This window comes from Hemiscyllium ocellatum, chromosome 38 (assembly GCF_020745735.1).
Source record: "Hemiscyllium ocellatum isolate sHemOce1 chromosome 38, sHemOce1.pat.X.cur, whole genome shotgun sequence".
NCBI lineage: Eukaryota > Metazoa > Chordata > Chondrichthyes > Orectolobiformes > Hemiscylliidae > Hemiscyllium > Hemiscyllium ocellatum.
Window position 1 is genome coordinate 24,839,516 of NC_083438.1, and position 25,577 is coordinate 24,865,092.

The window sequence follows — 25,577 nt, forward strand, 5'->3', positions numbered from 1 at the left end:
ATTAAGAGTGTGATGATGATCAATCCATTGTCTGGCCAAAAATACATGTTATCACCAATATCCTTGAAGGAAGGCATCTGCAGTCTATACCTGGTCTAGTCGACATGAGACTACAGACCAACAGCAATGTCGTTCACTCCTAACAGCTTCTCTGGGCAATTACGGTTGGGAAGCAATTGCTGCCTAGAAAAGAATTCTCTCTTCCCATGAACAAATTTTTAAAAAAAATTAAATTCTGTAATTTTGGGTGGCTCAGTGATTAGCCTCACAGTGCCAGGAACCCATCTTCACGTACCTGTCTGTGTGGAGTTTACACATTTGACCTATATCTACGTATATTTCAAAGGCCAAAGATACGCAGTTTAGGGGATATGGCAGTGCTCAACTGTCCATATTGTCCAGAGATGTGCAGGCTAGGGGGACTAGCCATGGGAAACGTGGGGTTGCAATAATTGGGTGGGAACTGACTTTGAAGGGTCAATACATACTCAATGTGCCAAGTATCCTCTATCTGTTTGTCGGGATTATATGAGTGAAGGTGTGAGTGGGTGGGGTGGTAGGCTGACAGCTGAATGAGTTGGTACGTGTGTCAGGTAATGGGGGTGAGTTGGTGGGAAGGTCGAGGTGCAGGTGGGTGGCTGAGTTGAGAAGTAGGTGAGACGGCAGGTGGATGCAGTGGCAGGTAGGTCAGGGGATAGATGGACAGTCAGGTCAGGCGGCTTGGTTCCCTCTGGGGTGAGTCTAATCCATCTGGAGTCAGTCAGTTAGGTTGTGGAGCTAGTCACATCTCACAGGTGAGATGGTTGGTCATACCATCATGGTGAGATATGTCGGGGTGCAGTCTGGGCTTCTCAGGAAAAAACAATGACTACAGATGCTGGAAACCAGAGTCTAGATTAGAGTGGTACTTGAAAAGCACAGCCGTTCAGGTAGCATCCAAGGAGCAGTAAAATCGATGTTTCGGGCAAAAGCCCTTCATCAGGAATATAGGCAGAGAGCCTGAAGGGTGGAGAGATAAATGAGAGAAGGGTGGGAGTGGGGAAAAAATAGCATAGCATACAATAGGTGGATGGGAACAGTGCTGAGCTGGAAGTTTGGAACTGGGGTTAAGTGGGGGAAGGGGAAATGAGGAAACTGGTGAAGTCCACATTGATGCCCTGGGGTTGACGTTTTCCAAGGCGGAAGATGAGGCATTCTTCCTCCAGGTGTCTGGTGGTGAGGGAGCAGCAGTCGAGGAGGCCCAGGACTCTGGTACACCCTCACCAATCAACCACACCACCCTGTGACCCAACATTTCAACTCTCCCTCCCACTCTGCCGAGGACATGTAGGGCCTGGGCCTCCTACACTGCCGCTCCCTCACCACGCATTCATAATCATCTGATCAAAGAAATTCCTCCTCATCTTTGTCTTAAATGTGTGATCCTTGTTCAGAAATTATAGCCACTGTCCCATATTCTCCACAAGGGGAAAAAAAGACCTTCTGTTAAATTGTCCAAGAATCTTGTATCTTCCAATAACGTTGCCTCTAATTTTGATATGTAAGTGGTTACAGAATCAAAACTACTCAAACTCTACTCATAAGACAGTTCCTCCAAACTGAGTAAGTACTCAGTTCACCTTGTCTGGATGGCCTCCAGTAGCCAGTATATCTTTTCAGAGATAAGGGAGCCAACGCCATTCAGAGGTTGTGCCTTGTACATTTTTTCACAAAACCTCTGCACTTTTATGCTCCATTTCCTTTGGAATAAAGGCCAATGTTCCATTCAGTCACAATGTCAGGTGTGTTCCAGACCCACGTCAGCAGCAATTGAGCAGGAGATAGGTAGGCAGTTTGCTAAGGTATGTACAATTATATTAGGGGATTTCAACCACCCCGATATTAATTGCAATAATCATACAATAAAAGATTAGACAAAATAGATTTCTTGAAATGTATTCAGGAGAGCTCTTCATATCGCCAGAAAGATGGTGCTTCAAGGGACAGTGTTGAAGAGTGTGGTGCTGGAAAAGCATAGCCAGTCAGGCAGCATCCAATGAGTAGGAGAATTGACGTTTCGAGCAAGGAGAGCTAATGCTCAAAATGTCGACTTGCCTGCTCCTCAGATGCTGCCTGACCGGCTGTGCTTTTCCAGCACCACACTCTTCTACTCTGATCAGCAGTCCTCACTTTCTCCCTCAAGGGACAGTGACTGGTTCTGGGAATCTCTGCAGGAGTTCCTCATGGTAGTGTCCTAGGCCTGGTCATCTTCAGCTAGTTCATCAATGACCTTCCCTCCATCATAAGGTCAGTAGTGGGGGTGTTCACCAATTGTTGCACAATGTTCAGCACCATTCACGTCTCCTCAGACTCTGAAGCAGTTTTGTGTAAATGCAACAAGGACCGGACAATATCCAGGCTTGGTCTGACAAGTGCCAATTAACTTTTGCACCACACAAATGCCAGGCTATGACCATCACCAATTAGAGACAATCTAATCACTGCCCCTTGACACTCAATGGTGTTACCATCACTGAATCCCCTGCTATCAACGTCCTGGGCGTTATCATTGATCAGAAACAAAACTGGTCTCACCACATAAATGCAGTGGCAACAAAAGCAATTCAGAAGCTAGGAATTCTGCAGTGAGTAACTCACAGTGAGTAACCTGTCCACCATCTACAAGGCATAAGTCAGGAGTGTGATGGAAATTTGCCTGGATGAGTGTGGCTCCAACAACATTCAAGAAATTTGACACCATTCAGGACAAAGCAGCCCACTTGATTGGCACCACATCCACAAGCATCCGCTCTCTCCATCACTTACGCTCAGTAACAGCAGTGTGTACTATCTACAAGATGCACTGCAGAAATTCAGAGATCTTCAGGCAGCATTGATTGATTTGTTGCCATGTGTAGCAAAATACAGAGACAAGCTTTGTTAACATGCTGTATAGTCAGATTATAGTAGGCAAAGATGTACAAATCAAAAAGACCTCATCAGAGACATACAGGTGAAATTGCACAGGGTGTACACGGGGCAGCATCAAAGTCAGCAAGATCAGTATTATTTGAGGATAGACATTCTGTTCATTGGTCAAAAACAGCTCGGAAGAAGCTGTTCCTGAACCTGCTGGTGAATGTGTTCAGGCTTCTGCCTGACAGAAGAGATTGTAGGAAATCATTACCAGGGTGCGATGTGTCTTTGATGATGTTGACAGCCTTTCCATGGCAGTGAGCTGTGTAAGTGGAATCCATGGATGGAATGTTGGCTTTGTGACGGCCTGGGCTGTGCACACAAACGTCTGCTGTTTCTTATGCTCTTGGGCAGAACAGTTGCTGTACCAGCCCGTCATGCACCTGGACAATATGGTTTCAGTCGTGCATCTGTAGACGTTGGTGAATGTCTTGATGGAAATGACAAATTTCCTGAGCCACCTGAGGAAGAACAGATGTTGTGGTGCCTTCTTGACCGTCACATCTACGTGGGCAGTCCAGGACAGATTGTCAGTTATCAGCGCTCCGAGGAACGTAACGCTCTGCACCCTTTCAACCTCAGTTCCATTGATGGGCGGGCGTATTCTCCTTTACTTTCTGAATCGATGATCACTTTTTCAGTTTTGCCGATGTTGAGACAGAGGTTGTTCTCAATGCGCCATGTTACCAAGCCCTCCATCTTCCTTGTTGTTGGATATCCCGGTGTTGGATTGGGGGAAGCCAGATTCTGTTAAAATAAGGCAGGATCTACCCAAAGTAGACTGTGAACAGCTAGTTGAGTAAATCTGCAGCACAGCAGTTCGAGTTACTGGGCAAGAGACAGGCCCAACATGTTCCCTCAGGGTGAAATGTGGGAGCAACAAGCCCAGAGAACCCTGGACGTCTAAGCATATTCAGGAGTGGATAAAATGTAAAAGAGGGATGCAGAACATTGACAGTGGAATCCACCTAACATGTACGTCTTTAGGTTGTGGGAGGAAATATACAGACTACTGGAAGAATGTGCAAACTCCACACAGCAGCCTGAGGCTGGAATTGAATTCCTCATGCTGTGAGGCAGCAGTGCTAACCACTGAGCCACCATGCCACCCCAAACCATAAACCCGACTCAACCTTGAGTGTATGCAATGGCCCAGCCCTTTGGTGAACAGATGTACAATGGCGATTCAATGCCAGAGAAAGACAAGTCTTCATTGAAAGACCCTTTGTTTTTAACTGTGCCCCACCATTCTAGTTTTGAGAAGGAAGCACCCTCTCAGAGTCTTCATTGTCAAGCTGCCTTAAGATCTTATACGTTGTTCTCAAAACGCCAGTGTGTATAAACCCAATCTGCTCAACTCTTCCTCAGAGAAGAAACATTGAATATAAGAACAGGATGAGGCCATTCCATTCAATATGGTGACGGCTGATCTTGCAAATCAGTCCCTTCTTGCTACTTTCTCCCTTTAATCCCACAATTTATGTTTTTTGTATCAAAAACATCTTTCCTGCATCTACAATTCTAATTCTGCTGAAATTTTCTGTGAGATCGAGTATTACAGCATGTAAACAGACACTTCGGTACAACTCAGCTACGCTAATCATACCGAGATCTATTTGACAGCATTTGGCCTATATCCCTCTAAAACCTTCCTATTCATACACCAATTGAGATGCCTTTTCAAAATTGTAATTTTATCAGCCTCTGCAACTTTCTCTGGCTGCTCATTCCAGACATGTACCAACCTCTGTGTGAAGAGGTTCACTGTGAAGTCCCTTTCAAATATCTCCCCTCTCACCATAAAGCTATCCCCACTGGTTTTAGACACCCCCAGCCAAGGAAAAGGCTCTTGGCTACTCTCCCTATCCATACCCTTCATGATTTTATAAACCCCTGTAAGATCAACACTCAGCCTCCGAATCTCCAAGGTAAAATATCCGAGCCTACTCAGTCACTCCCTATAACTCCCCTTAGATCTCCCCGATTCTTCTAACCTCCAGTGAATATAATCCTAACCAATGTAATTTCTCCTCAAATGTCAGTTCTGCCATCCCAGGAAGCAGATTGGTAAATCTTTGCTGCACTCCCTCTATTGCCAGAACATTCTCTCTCAGATGAGGCGACCAAATCCACACGCAAATTTCCTATTGTGGTCTCACTAAGGCACCGTGCAGTTGCAGCAAGACATCCCTGCTCCTGTACTTGAATTCCCTCACTCCGAGGACCAATATACCATTTGTGTCAACGTAACAGTTCCCAGCATCACTCATTCCAGGAAACAGTCTAGGAGCCTTCAGGTAGTCTGACAGGAGCCTTCTGTGTGAATGTTTAATGTGAGGAATCTGCGATTTTCTGAATAATGCCACTCGATACAGCCCATTTTGTGTGTATTTTATTTCTGTCTCTGTTTTTCATCCTGACCTTTGAGGAGTATGATGTTGCCTGAGCACAGCGACGTTGTACACTTTTCACTGTATTCCTGCACTCAAGTCCAAATCCAAATCCAACCGGATGAAAGCAAACAGAAAGGACGGAGCTGACACTTTGGGAGCGGTGACAGACAGGCATTAAAGCAGTGTGTTTATCAATTAATGTTGGACCCGAATACTTTTGATTCTCACATTCATTGTCAATACGGAAAGAGGTCAAACTTGACTGTGACGATCCTCAAACAACCCGATCATCGATAACAAACTACTGGCGAAATGCAGCAGGTCTGGCAGCATCTGTGCAGAGAGAAACAGGGTTAACGTTTCAAATCTGGTACTGGAATGTCATCCTGAATAGGAAATATGTTGAAGTTTCCTCAATTTCTCTGGTTAAAAATACTGCCCTTAAAAATAAGGGCATTGTGGGTCCACCGCCATTACATGGACTGCATAGGTTCAAGAAGGCAGCTCACCACCATCTTCTCAAGGTACAACTAGGGATTGGCAACAAATGCTGGGCCCACCAGCGATGCCCATGTCTAGTGAATGAATACAATGCTAATTTTCAAATTCAGCTGATGCTTCAGCTCTTGTCAACAGTAACATTCCCATTGATTCCTGGTAAGGAATCTTGGACTACCTAACCAGACACCTATCATACACCTGTTGGTAAGGTGGACTTTGGGTGGTACAGCACACTACTGCCTAGGGTTCAATTGAACCAGCCACCTGGATTCAATTCCAGCCTTGAGCAATTGTCTGTATGGAGTTTGCACTCTCTCTGTGGGTTTGCTCTGGTTTCCTCCCACAGTCCAAAGAGGTGCAGGTTAGGTGACTTGTCCATGCTAAATTGCCCACAGTGTTAGGTGAAGGTAGGAATGGGTCGGCGTGGGCTTGTTGGGCCGAAGGGCCTGTTTCCACACTGGAAGTAACCTAATCTTTAAATTGAACTTGAACACCCACTCTCCAATGATCAGATCTGCCTTCAGTCATTGGGGCTCTGCCTCTCTCATGGTCAGAGCTTAATTCAGTTACTGATACATACTCTCTATTGGTGGGATTTGTCTTTAATTTGCACATCTCTCCCAATCTGTTGGCAAATCTTACCTTCAGACACTAATTGTCTCTAACTCCTGCGTTCAATCACCACCCTTTTCTCATTCTATTGGTCAACTGTGGCATCAGTCACTACCTTTTCCTCATTCTATTGGTCAGTCCTGCCTTCAGTCACCACCTTCCCTTATTTTATTGGTTAGAGGCACCTTCGGTCACAAGCCCTCTTCCTCTTTATTGGTCGGTCCTGCCGTCAGTCACCACATTTCTCCAGTCTATTGGTGAGACGCGCCTTCAGTCATCAACCCTCTCCCTCTCTATTGGTCAGTGCTGCTTTAAGTTGCTGGTAGAATGTTTCGAAAGGTGAGTGTCCTCACCCTCGTCAGTCCTCTCTATCGATTGGTCAAGCCTGGCCTTTAGGTGGACCGTAAATCGACCGTTCCCTGTTTCTATTGGTCAAGACTGCCCTCAGTCACAGGTATGCCAATGTGCTATTGGCTAATCGCGCCCTTCAACCATCTGACCTCTCCTTCTCTATTGGTTAATCCTGCTATCAGTCAACCTTTCTCTCTCTCTCTATTGGTGAACACATCACAAACTCACGAGCAGAGGGAGGGAACACCAGCATGTGGTGACGTCACAAACCTCTGCTGAAATCTGGAGGAACAGCATCCCATCTTCAGATTGGACACTTTACAAACTTCTGGACTTAGTATTGAGTTCAACACCTTCAAATTGTGGACTCACTCCCATCCCTTTCCTTCCTTTTAGCTTTCCTTGTCACATTCTCAGTCACCATGTCCTCTCTCCTCAGTCCCCATCCCAGTGGGACTGTCTGCTCCATCCCAGTCTGGGCTGTGCCATTCTCACATTCCCACCACTCAATCTGAATTATCAACCCCCTTTCTCGCCCAGCACTCCAAGACCCATTCCCCCACTATAGCATAGATGCTGCCCCTCAACACTTCACATTGTAGGAGAGTGTTACTGGGTTGGGAGGGAGCTTTGATGATGTTGGCAGCCTTTCCCTGACAATGAGAAGTGTAAATGGAGTCCATGGATAGGAGGTTGGCTTCCGTGATGGTCTTGTGAGAAATAAAGCTCACTCACTTCAATAATTTCAGTCCGAGACAAGATCTGAATCAGTCGTGTCATTTATTTCACACTTGCAAGTGGGTGAGGTGTCCACTGTCCACAAGGCAGGGACAAAGACACATTGAATTCAATGAATTCACAATATTTATGTAATTTGGTTCCTATGTTTTATCACATTGCTCCTCCCCATTTACATCTTCCACTTCTCTAAGACCGGCACCCATTACTCCTGTTTATCTCTTGCCTTATCTGGCATTGTCTGTATGCTGCCTGACCTGCTGCGCTTCTCCAGCAACACATTTTCAGCAGTTGCTGTACCAGGCCATTACACACCCAGACAGTGTGCTTTCGATGGGGCATCTGTAAATGTTAGTGAGGGTCATTATGGACATGCCAAATTTCCTAAGCCACCTGAGGAAGAGGAGATGTGATTGTGTCTCCTTGACCGTCGCATCGATGTGGTAGGTCCAGGAAAGGTTGTCGGTTATCATTGCTCTGAGGAAATTGATGCTCGCAACCTCCATTCTGTTGATGTAGACGTGTGTGTGTCCTCCTTTCTTCCTGAAATCAATGATCAGATACCATTTCACGACATGGGACAGAAACTTTATTAAACCAAAAGTCTTGTTGAATTGTTAATCTTTAATTCATAGTTAACATGGTAAAATCTCATTTTGGTCAAGTCTCATTTTGGGAAAATGTGACTTACATTCCTGAATCCAAGTTTACTTTTGAGAGCGAACAGGAAGAGAGCTTCAAGAATGTTTTATATCCAACCAGTTGGAGTGGGATCTGTAATGCACTGCCTGGGAGGGGAGTTGAGGTGGGGAACCACGCAAATTTTAAACTATCACTGAGTTGAGCACTTGAAGCACCGCAACATTCAAGGCTTCGGGCCTTCAGCTACGAAGTGGGCCTAATGTAGGTAGTCATGTAGTTTTGGCAGGACAGACTTGATGATGTGTTCTAGCAGTGTAAGTGAGAGAAAGAGAGGACAGCCTGAGTGAGACACACACACACACACACATATGTATATATATATATATATACATATGTATAAAATAGAAACTGAGGGAGAAAGGAGAGGTAGAAAGGCAGAGAGATTAATAAGGGTAGATAGAAAGGCAAACAGAAAAAAAGACACTTATATGGAGTCATAGTGATGTACAGCACGGAAACGAACCCTTCGGACAATATGTCCATGCCGACATGGTATCCCAACCAATCTAGTCCCACCTGCCAGCACCCGGCCCATATCCCTCCAAACCCTTCCTATTCACATACGTATCCGAATGCCTTTTAAATGTTGCAGTATACCAGCCTCCACCACTTCCTCTGGCAGCTCATTCCATACACAAACCACCCTCTGCGTGTAAAATGTTGCCCATTAGGTCTCTTTTATATCGTACCCCTCCCACCCTAAACCTATACCCTCTGGTTCTGGACACCCCACCCCAGGAAAGACTTTGTCTATTTATCCTATCCATGCCCCTCATTATTTTATAAACCTCGATAAGGTCACCCCTCTCGCTCCGATGCTCCAGGGAAAACAGCTCTAGCCTCGGAGAGATATAAAGGCAGGCACATTGATAAGAGAGATAGAAAAACAGAAACCAAAGGGCATCCTCTGTACTGTATGTTTCTATCATCAATGCAACATTTAAACATTTAAGTGTATTTAAGGTAATGGGAATTTTGGATTTCCAATGTGTTTTTACCATAGATTTTGAGCCATAGTTGTATCACACATTTTATCGCAAGCAAAGCTTCTCATTCTGGAAGGAAAGTAAAACAGCCGCATGAAGCTGCCCATGTGCAAATGCAAATATTTAAAAACAATGTTAAAATTCTGGCAATATGTCTTGTTGCAATTACCTCTCATTTCACAATGTCCTCATTGAGCCTGAGGCTGTGTTATTGTATGTACCATTGTGGATTGAACACTAGGTGACGCTGCCCTCTGCTTGTGTCGTTGCCATCGAGCCCATCCCTCCAGTCACCAACACAGGGCAGTGTCTTAACACTTCCACAACAGGAGGGAAACAAGTTTGAGAAATTTCTCCATCCCTTCACAACTCAGCTCCTTTCACTTTTATCTTCTCGCTATCTCTCTCTGTTCATCCCTTTATATTCTGCATTCCCTGTCTCTCTACATTTCTGTCTCTATCGTTCTCTCTGTCTTTTTATCTTTATCTGTCTCATTGCCTTTCTGTCCCTCTTTACCTATCCCACACATTCCTATCTCTTTACCTCTCTCTGCTTTTCCATCTCTGTAGCAGGCCCTCTGCCATTCTCTCTCTCTCTCTCGCTGAGTCTCTGCTTTTCAATCTCTCTGTTTCTCTGTCTTCTTATTTCTCTGTTCTATCTTGCTGTTACCATCTTTCTTCCTTTCTCTCAGTCTATATGTTTTTATCTCTTTATCCGTCTCTCTGCCTTTCCGTCCTTCACCATGTGTTTATCTTCCTTTCCATCTCTCTAAATCAGTCTCTCTTCCTTTCTCCCCCGAGCTATCTCTGTGCCTTTATATCACTCTTTACCTTTCTCTCCTCCTTTCTGTTTCTCTTATCTGTTTCTTTTGTCTTTCTATCACTTATTATCTCTCTTCCTGCCTCGATCTCTCGGATTGTCATTGGTCTGATCAATATCACAACCTCCACAGGATCCCAATGCCTACCTCTGGCCCACACCCAATCTAACGATCTTGAAACTGAAAGGTTTGACCCCTGACATTGAGGAGACATCTTTGTGTTGTTCATACCTTTCAGTGGAAATGCCTTCCACAGCAATTCTCTTCACTTTCCTCATTTCCATCATAATTTCATCCGAGATGAGGAGCAATTTCTTCAACCAGACAGGAATGAGCCTGTGGTGTTCTTTGCCACAAAAAACAGTCAAAGCCAAAATAGCGACTGTTTCAGGAAGGGGATAGATATAGTTCTGTGGGCAAAAGGGATCAAAGGTTATGGTGTTGAAAGCAAGAACAAGGGACTGAGGTGGATGTTCAGCCATAATTATGTTGAATGGTGGAGCAGGCTTGAAAGGCTGAATGACCTACTCCTGCTCCCATTATATTTGTGCTGTGTTCAATCCATATGTTATTCTGCAATATTTTGTGAATGTGTGAATGTCTGTGCGAGAGAGAGAGAGAGAGAGAGAAAGTGTGTGTGTCTCTTTGTGTGTGAGAGAGGTAGCAACTGTGTGTGGGAGAGGGAGTTTGTGTGTGCAACAGAGAGTGTGTATGTGTGTGAGAGAGAGAAGGAGTGTGTGAGAGAGCGAGGGAGTGTGTGAGAGAGAGAGGGAGTGTGTGAGAGAGAGAGGGAGCGTGTATGTGTGAGAGAGAGGGAGTGTGTGTGTGTGAGAGAGAGGGTGTGTGTGTGTGAGGGAGCAACTGTGTGAGAGAGAGGGAGTGTTTGTGTGTGAGAGAGAGGGAGTGTGTGTGTGTGTGTGTGAACACAAATGGTGCAGACATTCCAATGGAGGGAGTTTCTTCTCTCTGTTGGATCTAAACTGTTCATTGCAGAGAGGGAGAAAAACAAGGGAGAGGGTTACAAGCGTGTCCCCGTGACTGTTGACAGAAATTTTACGATGAGATTGAATGGATATTTCACCCCATTCTTCAGCTCCTCTCTGAATTTAGTCTGGGTCACGACATAAATACCTGTGTTCGTGCATGTACTGAGTACTTGCAACATCTTTGATGTGCGGTATGTGGTGGAGTTCGGGTCAATATAGGAGTAATATGGTATCATATCTGCAATTCGCCGGTAAATGATGTACACAATGTGTAACACCCATAACAGGATGAAACTGCCTGAAATGCTCAAGAGTAAAATAATGGATTTCCTGCGACTCTTCATCTCTGGATCATTGTGCTCATCTCTGTAGCTTTTGCCCCGAAGTCCTCTTCGAACTTTACTTGCTACTGAAATGTGTCTGACTGTCAAAACATTGAGCAGCAGAATTAAAAAGAAAGGGATAAAAGGGGTTAAAGTGTAATGAATTAGTTCTAAGGCAGCCCATCCAGGGGATGTGTGGAAGCTTGGTTTAGTGACACAATTCCAGGGAACATTACCAATTACATATTCAGGTTCTTTTACAAAGCACCAAGGGACAGACTCCAAACAGCCCAGCAGGCTCACTGTTGCTATAACCACAGTCGCAGTTTTCTTGATGCAATATTTTGTTTTCAGCTTCTCGCAACAAATGGCCACAAATCGATCCACGGTGAAAGCAACTGTGAGCCACACAGAAACAACAGTGGCTGCCACGGCTGAAAAGTAAATGACAATGCAGAGAGGAGTAATGAAAATGAAGGAATCTGCAAAATACATTGAGGCTGACCACCTCAATAAGGGGTCGGTGATGACGACAAGAAGATCGGTAGCTGCCATTCCAACAAGGTAGCAAGTGATACATGGCGAGAGACCACACTTGCCTCGGCATAAGATCACAATGGCCACCAGGTTAACTATCAGAGAGAAGGCGAGAGGAAAAGATCAATCAGCAACTGCACATTTAATTTTGTCTTCACATCCTGTACCCTGTTCACCAGTCTAATATCCAAATCCAGCCAAACAGTGAAGTGTCTATCAATGTTTTAGTGCTTTTCCAGATGCTCCAAGCTTCCACCTCTGCCTGCACAATTTTCATTTAATCTGCACGCATGGAATGAAGACAATCTAAATTGTCTTCTAGATATCAACCCAATAAACTAACGCTCCTCGAATTTTAAAGTGTACTGTGTATGATCCCTGTTGAGAAGAAACAAAAACAAAGATACAAACAAACCCAACTGTCCAAGGGGAAAGGAAAACCAATGGACAAAGTTCCTGTTATCTAACTTTTATACTAATATCCAAAGCAAAGTCAATATAAATTAAACATGAATTGATGGCAAATTGCAGTAAGTTAATGGTTAACAGGTAGACAACTCAGCATGTATGTGATAAATTACAGCCATAATGTCTGTCAAGACAGTCCTGAAGAAGGGTTACACCGGAAAATTCGACTTCTCCACCTCCTGATGTTGCCCGGCCTGCTGTGTTCTTCCAGCCTACTGCCTGTATATTTAAGACTATAACTTCAGTGCCTTCCCTTGCAAGATATGGTTTCCCAAAGAGTAGATCTAAATTAAAAGGTGTTCCATGTGTACTTTCTTTGACACGATGGTACATTTCACAGAAACTGTGAGTCTACTCCCCTTCATTCTTGGCTGCTTACATCAATTGAGACATCTTTTTTCTGACCTGTCAGTGGAGACATTATGCACTGTGGGCCAATTCACAGCTCCCATTTGTTTTGATGTAATAGAAACAGTGAAAACTTTGACTTGCATATCACCCACTCCAACAGCCAGCCTTCGATTCTCATTTTCCAATTACATCAGCATCTTCTTCCCTTGCAAAAACCCACTTTCAGGGATCCATATTACATACTTTCCCTTGCACGGGAATGTTGGGGTTTTAGACCCTTTGCTCTGAACTCACACACACTAGGGCCTGTGAATATTTCAACCCAATGTTTCTTACAGAAATCGACAGAACCTGTAATATAATTCACGATCAATACTGACGGAAAAGTTATCAATCACTTCAGTTCCATATATCAGGACAAACCTCACCCTCAGAATACATATCCAGCTCAACAATGCCCCATGCCCACCTCCTCCATAATAAACAGCAGAAAATTCACTTATCAGAACACTTTATTGCAGAGAACAGGTGTTCTGATAAACCCATATAATATGTGGTGCCTCGTCAATCTCTGAAAAAAAGTTGATTTAAAAAGTTACACTGCGGTTAACCCCACAAAGTGAAATTATTAACACTCCCTGATGGTCTGATTCCTGCTCTTAACACAGATATGTAATTCCAATATGTTCAGGGAGAGAAGGACCCTGCAATAATACCACCTTTCATCAGCAAAGACAACTATCAATATAGCGTGAAACATCAGAAAATATATTATCATGCAACTGTTGGACAGACCAGATGGCTGTCTAAAACAGTCACATGTAATGTCAGGAACAGCCAACAATAGATTTACAACCCTATTAAATGTGATAACATCTTACCAGGAACTCCAACAGCTGAAATTAAAGGATAATAAACACGCCTGATCTCCCATATTACAGAATAGCCCATTTCTGTGAAAAACAGTGATTTCTGTTGGTTTGTGCCCAAGACTCTGACGAGGTCTTTCAGCTGATCCACTCTGATAGGTTTTATATGGAGAATAAATCTCCACTGACATTGTTATTCACCTGTTCATTTAGATTATTTACGAGAAATTGAACAAACACATTCCCTCAACAGACTCGTCTCTGATGTGGTGTTTGGAGAATAACGATTTCACGGTCCAGAAGCTATTGCTTGGGACTATCTCAGTAATGAAGCTGGAATCAGTTCATTTACTAATTTCATGTAATCGTCAAGAGCAAATTCACTGTCATCGATACAATTATAAATGTGACAGATTTCTCCACCCTTCAACTTTATCAGGGACCCCAAAATTCGTGCTTGCCTTTGTGCTACAGTTTTCCATTCACAATCCTAAGTCCCTACATTGGGAACAGATTGAGTCCATATTCAGCATTTCAGCCTGTGAATAGCTGAGTGCAATAATAGAGGATTGATAATATTTCCTTTTGCCCTCCTGCTCAAGCCTGTTTCTCTGAAAGTGTTCACCTGTTCATTCCACATTGACTGTTAACTTCAGTCAAATCAGAATTCTTTTAGTTCCTGGCTGTGATTGTTCTTCTCAATACTGGATGGTGACCCTACCTCTATCCTCCATCCATGTCAATTGATCCAAAGCTCTGCTGTCTGAGGTCAGGCTCACTTAATCCCACTCCCACCTAACCATAAGAATCACCAAAACCCATCCTCTTCCTGTTTCCCAATGCCTCACATTCAAAATATTCATACTTTGGGTAAGAATCGCACTACACTTTCCATGGTACACTTTATTCACAACTTTTATGAAGTTATGTTTGATAACAGTGAAAATTGACTCCACACAATGTTAAAGATTTTTCAGTTTTATCAAAAAAATGATGAGCAAAAGGAGCAAGAGTGATGTGTGAAAAAGACTTTTCACACAACGAGTGGGTGGGCTGTGGGTCATGCTGCCTAGAAATGTAATGGAGGCGGGTTCAATTGAGGTTTTCAAGAGTACATGACATGTTTATTTGGATAAAAATTGCACGTGAAAGCTTGGGGTGACAGGCAGGAAATCAAACTGGTTAACAATGTTCATTTGAAGAGCTGCTGCATTCATTTTGTTGTTGAAAACATTGACCTCCTCAAAATGCACCTCCATTGCGATCTCTCCCCATTTCAGTTCTGCTCCACACAACTCGCTGGGTCATCCAATGCATTTCTCCCCAAAATATCCAGAGCCCCAGCACTCATCATAAAGAGCTCATTTGGCCTGACTGAGACTTAGGGTTAAGACAGAAAATCCCTCCCGTTTTAGCACACTAACTGCCCATGGTAATCTTAAGTATCTGCTGTCAGTGTGAGGGAATGGATGAGTGAATGAAAGAGTAGGTTGATAGTATGAGTAAGTATGTGAGGATCATGGGTAATTGAGTGTGGGAAATGAGTGATATGTTCGGGGGAGGTGACAGTCCAGTGGTATTAAGACTAGACTGTGATTTCAGAGACCCAGGGATTGGTTTGAGATCCCAGATTTGAATCTCCACCATGACTGATGTTGGAATTTGAATTTTGTTTTTAAAGCCTGGAATTAAGAGTGTGATTATGACCAACCCATTGTCTGGCCAAAAAAACATGTTATCACCAATATCCTTGAAGGAAGGCATCTGCAGTCCTTACCTGGTCTGGTCTACATGTGACTACAGACCAACAGCAATGTAGTTGACTCCTAACATCTCCTCTGGGCAATTACGGTTGGGAAACAATTGCTACCCAGAAAAGAATTCTCTCTTCCCATGAACAAATTAAAATAAAAAGATTAAATTCTGTAATTTTGGGTGGCTCAGTGATTAGCCTCACAGTGCCAGGGACCCATCTTCACGTACCTGTCTTTGTGGAGTCTACACATTTGACCCATATCTACATGTATTTCAAAGGCCAAAGATACGCAGGTTAGGTGATATGGCAGTGCTAAACTGCAAATATTGTCCAGAGATGTGCAGGCTAGGGGGACTAGCCATGGGAAATGTGGGGTTGAAGGGATAGGGTGGGAGGTGGGATGATGTTAGAAGGGTCAATACAAACTCTATCTGTTTTTCGGGATTATATAATTGAAGGTGTGAGTGGGTGGGGTGGTAGGCTGACAGCTGAATGAGTTGGTACGTGTGTCAGGTAATGGGGATGAGTTGGCAGGAAGGTCGAGGTGCAGGTGGGTGGATGAGTTGGGAAGTAGATAAGAGGGTAGGTGGATGCAGTGGCAGGTAGGTGAGGGGATAGATAGACAGTCAGGTCAGGCGACCTGGTTCCCTCTGGGGTGAATCTAATCCATCTGGAGTCAATCAGTTAGGATATGGAGCTAGTCACATCTCACAGGTGAGATGGTTGGTCATACAGTCATGGTTAGATATGTCAGGGTACAGTCTGGGCTTCTAGGTAAAAACAATGACTACAGATGCTGGAAACCTGAGTGTAGATTAGAGTGGTGCTTGAAAAGCACAGCAGTTCAGGCAGTATCCGAGGAGCAGTAAAATTGATGTTTCGGGCAAAAGCCCTGGAATATAGGCAGAGAGCCTGAAGGGTGGAGAGATAAATGAGAGGAGGGTGGGGGTGGGGAGAAAGTAGCATAGAGTACAATAAGTGAGTGGGGGAGGGGATGAAGATGATAGGTCAAGGGGAGGATGGAGTGGATAGTTGGAAAAGAAGATAGGCAGGTAGGACAAGTCATGGGGACAGTGCTGAGCTGGAAGTTTGGAACTGGGGTGAGGTGGTGGAAGGGGAAATGAGGAAACTGGTGAAGTCCACATTGATGCCCTGGGGTTGAAGTTTTCCATGGTGGAAGATGAGGCGTTCTTCCTCCAGGTGTCTGGTGGTGAGGGAGCAGCGGTCGAGGTGGCCCAGGACTCTGGGACACCCTCACCAATCAACCACACCACCCTGTGGCCCAACATTTCAACTCTCCCTCCCACTCTGCCGAGGACATGTAGGGCCTGGGCCTCCTTCACTGCCGCTCCCTCACCACGCATTCATCATCATCTGATCGAAGAAATTCCTCCTCATCTTTGTCTTAAATGTGTCACCCTTGTTCAGAAATTATAGCCTCTGGCCCATATTCTCCCACAAGGGAAAAAAAGACCGTCTGTCAAGTTGTCAAAGAATCTTGTATCTTCCAATATTGTTGCCTCTAATTTTGATATGTAAGTGGTTACAGAATCAAAACTACTCAAACTCTCCTCATAAGACAGTTCCTCCAAACTGAGTAAGTACTCAGTTCACCTTGTCTGGATGGCCTCCAGTAGCCAGTATATCTTTTCAGAGATAAGGGAGCCAAAGCCATTCAGAGGTTGTGCCTTGTACATTTTTTCACAAAACCTCTGCACTTTTATGTTCCATTTCCTTTGGAATAAAGGGCAACGTTCCATTCAGTCACAATGTCACGTGTGTTCCAGACCCACCTCTGCAGCAATTGAGCAGGAGATAGGTAGACAATTTGCTGAGGTATGTAACATTACATTAGGGGATTTCAACCACCCCGATATTAATTGCAATAATCATACAATAGAAGGTTAGACAAAATAGATTTCTTGAAATGTATTCAGGAGAGCTTTTCATATTGCCATAAAGATGGTGTTTCACGGGACAGTGTTGAAGAGTGTGGTGCTGGAAAAGCATAGCCAGTCAGGCAGCATTCAATGAGTAGGAGAATTGACGCTTCGAGCAAGGAGAGCTAATGCTCGAAATGTTGACTCTCCTGCTCCTCAGATGCTGCCTGACCAGCTGTGCTTTTCCAGCACCACACTTTTCTACTCTGATCTGCAGTCCTCACTTTCTCCCTCAAGGGACAGTGACTGGTTCTGGGAGTCTCTGCAGGAGTTCCTCATGATAGTGTCTAGGCCCGATCATCTTAAGCTGGTTCATCAATGACCTTCCCTCCATCATAAGGGGATGTTCACCAATTGTTGCACAATGTTCAACACCATTCACGTCTCCTCAGATTCTGAAGCAGTTTGTGTAAATGCAACAAGATCCGGACAATATCCAGGCTTGGTCTGACAAGTGCCAATTAACATTTGCTCCACACAAATGCCAGGCTATGACCATCACCGATTAGAGACAATCAAATCACTGCCCCTTGACACTCAATGGTGTTACCATCACTAAATCCCCTGCTATCAACGTCCTGGGCATTATCATTGATCAGAAACACAACTGGTCTCATCACATAAATGCAGAGGCATCAAAAGCAATTCAGAAGCTAGGAATTCTGCAGTGAGTAACTCACAGTGAGTAACCTGTCCACCATCTACAAGGCATAAGTCAGGAGTGTGATGGAAATTTGCCTGGATGAGTGTGGCTCCAACAACATTCAAGAAATTTGACACCATTCAGGACAAAGCAGCCCACTTGATTGGCACCACATCCACAAGCATCCGCTCTCTCCATCACTTATACTCAGTAACAGCAGTGTGTACTATCTACAAGATGCACTGCAGGAATTCAGAGATCTTCAAACAGCACTGATTGATTTGTTGCCATGTGTAGCAAAATACAGAGACAAGCTTTGTTAACATGCCGTATAGTCAGATCGTAGTAGGCAAAGATGTACAAATCAAAAAGACCTAGACTGAGACATACAGGTGAAATTGCACAGGGTGTGCACAGGGCAGCATCAAAGTCAGCAAGATCAGTATTATTTGAGGATAGACATTCTGTTCATCGGTCAAAAACAGCTGGGAAGAAGCTGTTCCTGAACCTGCTGGTGAACGTGTTCAGGCTTCTGCCTGACAGAAGAGATTGTAGGAAATCATTACCAGGGTGCGATGTGTCTTTGATGATGTTGACAGCCTTTCCATGGCAGTGAGCTGTGTAAGTGGAATCCATGGATGGAATGTTGACTTTGTGACGGCCTGGGCTGTGCACACAAACGTCTGTTGTTTCTTATGCTCTTGGGCAGAACAGTTGCTGTACCAGCCCGTCATGCACCTGGACAATATGGTTTCAGTCGTGCATCTGTAGACGTTGGTGAATGTCTTGATGGAAATGACAAATTTCCTGAGCCACATGAGGAAGAACAGATGTTGTGGTGCCTTCTTGACCGTCACATCTACGTGGGCAGTCCAGGACAGATTGTCAGTTATCATTGCTCCGAGGAACTTAACGCTCTCCACCCTTTCATCCTCAGTTCCATTGATGGGCGGGCGTATTCTCCTTTATTTTCTGAAATCGATGATCACTTCTTCAGTTTTGCCGATGTTGAGACAGAGGTTGTTCTCATTGCGTCATGTTACCAAGCTCTCTATCTTCCTTGTTGTTGGATATCCAGGTATTGGATTGGGGGAAGCCAGATTCTGTTAAAATAAGGCAGGATCTAGCCAAAATAGACTGGGAACAGCTAGTTGAGTGTAAATCTGCAGCACAGCAGTTCGAGTTATTGGGCAAGAGACAGGCCCAACATGTTCCCTCAGGGTGAAATGTGGGAGCAACAAGCCAGAGAACTCTGAATGTTTCAGAATATTCAGGAGTGGATAAAACGTAAAAGAGGGATGCATAATAGTGAGAGTGGAATCCACCTCACCTGCACATCTTTAGTTTACAGGAGGAAACATACAGAGACTACTGGTAGAATGTGCAAACTCCACACAGTAGTCTGAGTCTGGAATTGAACCTGGATAACTCGAGCTGTGAAGCAGTAGTGCTAACCACTGAGCCACCATGCCCCCCTACATCATAAACCTGACTCAACCAAGAGTGTTTGTAATGGACCAGCCCTTTGGGGAACAGAAGTGCAATGGTGATTCAATGCCAGAGAAAGACAAGTCTTCAATGAAAGACCCTTCGTTTTTAACTGTGCCCCACCATTCTAGTTTCGAGGAGGAAGCACCCTCTCAGAGTCTTCGTTGTCAAGCTGCCTTAAGATCTTATACGTTGTTCTTAAAACGCCAGTGTGTATAAACCCAATCTGCTCAACTCTTCCTCAGAGAAGAAACATTGAATATAAGAACAGGATGAGGCCATTCCATTCAATATGGTGACGGCTGATCTTGCAAATCAGTCCCTTCTTGCTACTTTCTCCCTTTAATCCCACAATTTATGTTTTTTGTATCAAAAACATCTTTCCTGCATCTACAATTCTAATTCTGTTTAAATTTTCTGTGAGATGGAGTCATACAGCATGGAAACTGACCCTTCGGTACAACTCATCCACGCTAATCATACCGAGATCTATTTGACAGCATTTGGCCTATATGCCTCTAAAACCTTCCTATTCATACACCAATTGAGATGCCTTTTCAAAATTGTAATTTTATCAGCCTCTGCAACTTCCTCTGGCTGCTCATTCCAGACATGTACCAACCTCTGTGTGAAGAGGTTCACTGTGAAGTCCCTTTCAAATATCTCCCCTCTCACCATAAAGCTATCCCCACTGGCTTTAGACACCCCCAGCCAAGGAAAAGGCTCTTGGCTATTCTCCCTATCCATACCCTTCATGATTTTATAAACCCCTGTAAGAACAACCCTCAGCCTCCGAATCTCCAAGGTAAAATATCCGAGCCTACTCAGTCACTCCCTATAACTCCCCTTAGATCTCCCCTGATTCTTCTAATCTCCAGTGAATATAATCCTAACCAATGTAATTTCTCCTCAAATGTCAGTTCTGCCATCCCAGGAAGCAGATTGGTAAATCTTTGCTGCACTCCCTCCATTGCCAGAACATTCTCTCTCAGATGAGGCGACCAAATCCGCACGCAAATTTCCTATTGCGGTCTCACTAAGGCACCGTGCAGTTGCAGCAAGACATCCCTGCTCCTGTACTTGAATTCCCTCACTCCGAGGACCAATATACCATTTGTGTCAACGTAACAGTTCCCAGCGTCACTCATTCCAGGAAACAGTCTAGGAGCCTTCAGGTAGTCTGACAGGAGCCTTCTGTGTGAATGTTTAATGTGAGGAATCTGCAATTTTCTGAATAATGCCACTCGATACAGCCCATTTTGTGTGTATTTTATTTCTGTCTCTGTTTTTCATCCTGACCTTTGGGGAGTATGATGTTGCCTGAGCAGAGCGACGTTGTACACTTTTCACTGTATTCCTGCACTCAAGTCCAAATCCAAATCCAACCGGATGAAAGCAAACAGAAAGGACGGAGCTGACACTTTGGGAGCGGTGACACACAGGCATTAAAGCAGTGTGTTTATCAATTAATGTTGGACCCGAATACTTTTGATTCTCACATTCATTGTCAATACGGAAAGAGGTCAAACTTGACTGTGACAATCCTCAAACAACCCGATCATCGATAACAAACTACTGGCGAAATGCAGCAGGTCTGGCAGCATCTGTGCAGAGAGAAACAGGGTTAACGTTTCAAATCTGGTACTGGAATGTCATCCTGAATAGGAAATATGTTGAAGTTTCCTCAATTTCTCTGGTTAAAAATACTGCCCTTAAAAATAAGGGCACTGTGGGTCCACCGCCATTACATGGACTGCATAGGTTCAAGAAGGCAGCTCACCACCATCTTCTCAAGGTACAACTAGGGATTGGCAACAAATGCTGGGCCCACCAGCGATGCCCATGTCTAGTGAATGAATACAATGCTAATTTTCAAATTCAGTTGATGCTTCAGCTCTTGTCAACAGTAACATTCCCATTGATTCCTGGTAAGGAATCTTGGACTACCTAACCAGACACCTATCATACACCTGTTGGTAAGGTGGACTTTGGGTGGTACAGCACACTACTGCCTAGGGTTCAATTGAACCAGCCACCTGGATTCAATTCCAGCCTTGAGCAATTGTCTGTATGGAGATTGCACTCTCTCTGTGGGTTTGCTCTGGTTTCCTCCCACAGTCCAAAGAGGTGCAGGTTAGGTGACTTGTCCATGCTAAATTGCCCATAGTGTTAGGTGAACGTAGGAATGGGTCGGCGTGGGCTTGTTGGGCTGAAGGGCCTGTTTCCACACTGGAAGTAACCTAATCTTTAAATTGAACTTGAACACCCACTCTCCAATGATCAGATCTGCCTTCAGTCATTGGGGCTCTGCCTCTCTCATGGTCAGAGCTTAATTCAGTTACTGATACACCCTCTCTATTGGTGGGATTTGTCTTTAATTTGCACATCTCTCCCAATCTGTTGGCAAATCTTACCTTCAGACACTAATTGTCTCTAACTCCTGCGTTCAATCACCACCCTTTTCTCATTCTATTGGTCAACTGTGGCATCAGTCACAACCTTTTCCTCATTCTATTGGTCAGTCCTGCCTTCAGTCACCACCTTCCCTTATTTTATTGGTTAGAGGCACCTTCGGTCACAAGTCCTCTTCCTCTTTATTGGTCGGTCCTGCCGTCAGTCACCACATTTCTCCAGTCTATTGGTGAGACGCGCCTTCAGTCATCAACCCTCTCCCTCTCTATTGGTCAGTGCTGCTTTAAGTTGCTGGTAGAATGTTTCGAAAGGTGAGTGTCCTCACCCTCGTCAGTCCTCTCTATCGATTGGTCAAGCCTGGCCTTTAGGTGGACCGTAAATCGACCGTTCCCTGTTTCTATTGGTCAAGACTGCCCTCAGTCACAGGTATGCCAATGTGCTATTGGCTAATCGCGCCCTTCAACCATCTGACCTCTCCTTCTCTATTGGTTAATCCTGCTATCAGTCAACCTTTCTCTCTCTCTCTATTGGTGAACACATCACAAACTCACGAGCAGAGGGAGGGAACACCAGCGTGTGGTGACGTCACAAACCTCTGCTGAAATCTGGAGGAACAGCATCCCATCTTCAGAGTGGACACTTTACAAACTTCTGGACTTAGTATTGAGTTCAACACCTTCAAATTGTGGACTCACTCCCAACACTTTCCTTTCTTTTAGCTTTCCTTGTCACATTCTCAGTCACCATGTCCTCTCTCCTCAGTCCCCATCCCAGTGGGACTGTCTGCTCCATCCCAGTCTGGGCTGTGCCATTCTCACATTCCCACCACTCAATCTGAATTATCAACCCCCTTTCTCGCCCAGCACTCCAAGACCCATTCCCCCACTATAGCATAGATGCTGCCCCTCAACACTTCACATTGTAGGAGAGTGTTACTGGGTTGGGAGGGAGCTTTGATGATGTTGGCAGCCTTTCCCTGACAACGAGAAGTGTAAATGGAGTCCATGGATAGGAGGTTGGCTTCCGTGATGGTCTTGTGAGAAACAAAGCTCACTCACTTCAATAATTTCAGTCCGAGACAAGATCTGAATCAGTCGTGTCATTTATTTCACACTTGCAAGTGGGTGAGGTGTCCACTGTCCACAAGGCAGGGACAAAGACACATTGAATTCAACGAATACACAATATTTATGTAATTTGGTTCCTATGTTTTATCCCATTGCTCCTCCCCATTTACATCTTCCACTTCTCTAAGACCGGCACCCATTACTCCTGTTTATCTCTTGCCTTATCTGGCATTGTCTGTATGCTGCCTGACCTGCTGCGCTTCTCCAGCAACACATTTTCAGCAGTTGCTGTACCAGGCCATTACACACCCAGACAGTGTGCTTTCGATGGGGCATCTGTAAATGTTAGTGAGGGTCATTATGGACATGCCGAATTTCCTAAGCCACCTGAGGAAGAGGAGATGTGATTGTGTCTCCTTGACCGTCGCATCGATGTGGTAGGTCCAGGACAGGTTGTTGGTTATCATTGCTGTGAGGAAATTGATGCTCTCAACCTCCGTTCTGTTGATGTAGATGAGTGTGTGTCCTCCTTTCTTCCTGAAGTCAATGATCAGATAACATTTCACGACTTGGGACAGAAACTTTATTGAACCAAAAGTCTTGTTGGATTGTTAATCTTTAATTAATAGTTAACATGGTAAAATCTCATTTTGGTCAAGTCTCATTTTGGGAAAATGTGACTTACATTCCTGAATCCAAGTTTACTTTTGAGAGCGAACAGGAAGAGAGCTTCAAGAATGTTTTACAGCTAACCAGTTGGAGTGGGGTCTGTAATGCACTGCCTGGGAGGGGAGTTGAGGTGGGGAACCACGCAAATTTTAAACTATCACTGAGTTGAGCACTTGAAGCACCGCAACATTCAAGGCTTCGGGCCTTCAGCTACGAAGTGGGCCTAATGTAGGTAGTCATGTAGTTTTGGCAGGACAGACTTGATGATGTGTTCTAGCAGTGTAAGTGAGAGAAAGAGAGGACAGCCTGAGTGATACATATATATATATATTTATATATATGTATAAAATAGAAACTGAGGGAGAAAGGAGAGGTAGAAAGGCAGAGAGATTAATAAGGATATATAGAAAGGCAAACAGAAAAAAAGACACTTCTATGGAGTCATAGTGATGTACAGCACGGAAACGAACCCTTCGGACAATATGTGCATGCCGACATGATATCCCAACCAATCTAGTCCCACCTGCCAGCATCCGGCCCATATCCCTCCAAACCCTTCCTATTCATACACGTATCCGAATGCCTTTTAAATGTTGCAGTATACCAGCCTCCACCACTTCCTCTGGCAGCTCATTCCATACACAAACCACGCTCTGCGTGTAAAATGTTGCCCATTAGGTCTCTTTTATATCGTACCCCTCCCACCCTAAACCTATACCCTCTAGTTCTGGACACCCCACCCCAGGAAAGACTTTGTCTATTTATCCTATCCATGCCCCTCATTATTTTATAAACCTCGAAAAGGTCACCCCTCTTGCTCCGATGCTCCAGGGAAAACAGCTCTAGCCTCGGAGAGATATAAAGGCAGGCACATTGATAAGAGAGATAGAAAGACAGAAACCAAAGGGCATCCTCTGTACTGTATGTTTCTATCATCAATGCAACATTTAAACATTTAAGTGTATTTAAGGTAATGGGAATTTTGGATTTCCAATGTGTTTTTACCATAGATTTTGAGCCATAGTTGTATCACACATTTTATCGCAAGCAAAGCTTCTCATTCTGGAAGGAAAGTAAAACAGCAGCATGAAGGTGCCCATGTGCAAATGCAAATATTTAAAAACAATGTTAAAATTCTGGCAATATGTCTTGTTGCAATTACCTCTCATTTCACAATGTCCACATTGAGCCTGAGGCTGTGTTATTGTATGTACCATTGTGGATTGAACACTAGGTGACGCTGCCCTCTGCTTGTGTCGTTGCCATCGAGTCCATCCCTCCAGTCACCAACAGAGGGCAGTGTTTTAACACTTCCAAAACAGGAGGGAAACAAGGTTGAGAAATTTCTCCATCCCTTCACAACTCAGCTCCTTTCGCTTTTATCTTCTCGCTATCTCTCTCTGTTCATCCCTTTATATTCTGCATTCCCTGTCTCTCTACGTTTCTCTCTCTATTTATCGTTCTCTCAGTCTTTTTATCTTTATCTATCTCATTGCCTTTCTGTCCCTCTTTACCTATCCCACACATTCCTATCTCTTTCCCTCTCTCTGCTTTTCCATCTCTGTAGCAGGCCCTCTGCCATTCTCTCTCTCTCTCTCTCTGAGTCTCTGCTTTTCAATCTCTCTGTTTCTCTGTCTTCTTATTTCTCTGTTCTATCTTTCTGTTACCATCTTTCTTCCTTTCTCTCAGTCTATATGTTTTTATCTCTTTATCCGTCTCTCTGCCTTTCCGTCCTTCACTATGTGTTTATCTTCCTTTCCATCTCTCTAAATCAGTCTCTCTTCCTTTCTCCCCCGAGCTATCTCTGTGCCTTTATATCACACTTTACCTTTCTCTCCTCCTTTCTGTTTCTCTTATCTGTTTCTTTTGTCTTTCTATCACTTATTATCTCTCTTCCTGCCTCGATCTCTCGGATTGTCATTGGTCTGATCAATATCACAACCTCCACAGGATCCCAATGCCGACCTCTGGCCCACACCCAATCTAACGATTTTGAAACTGGAAGGTTT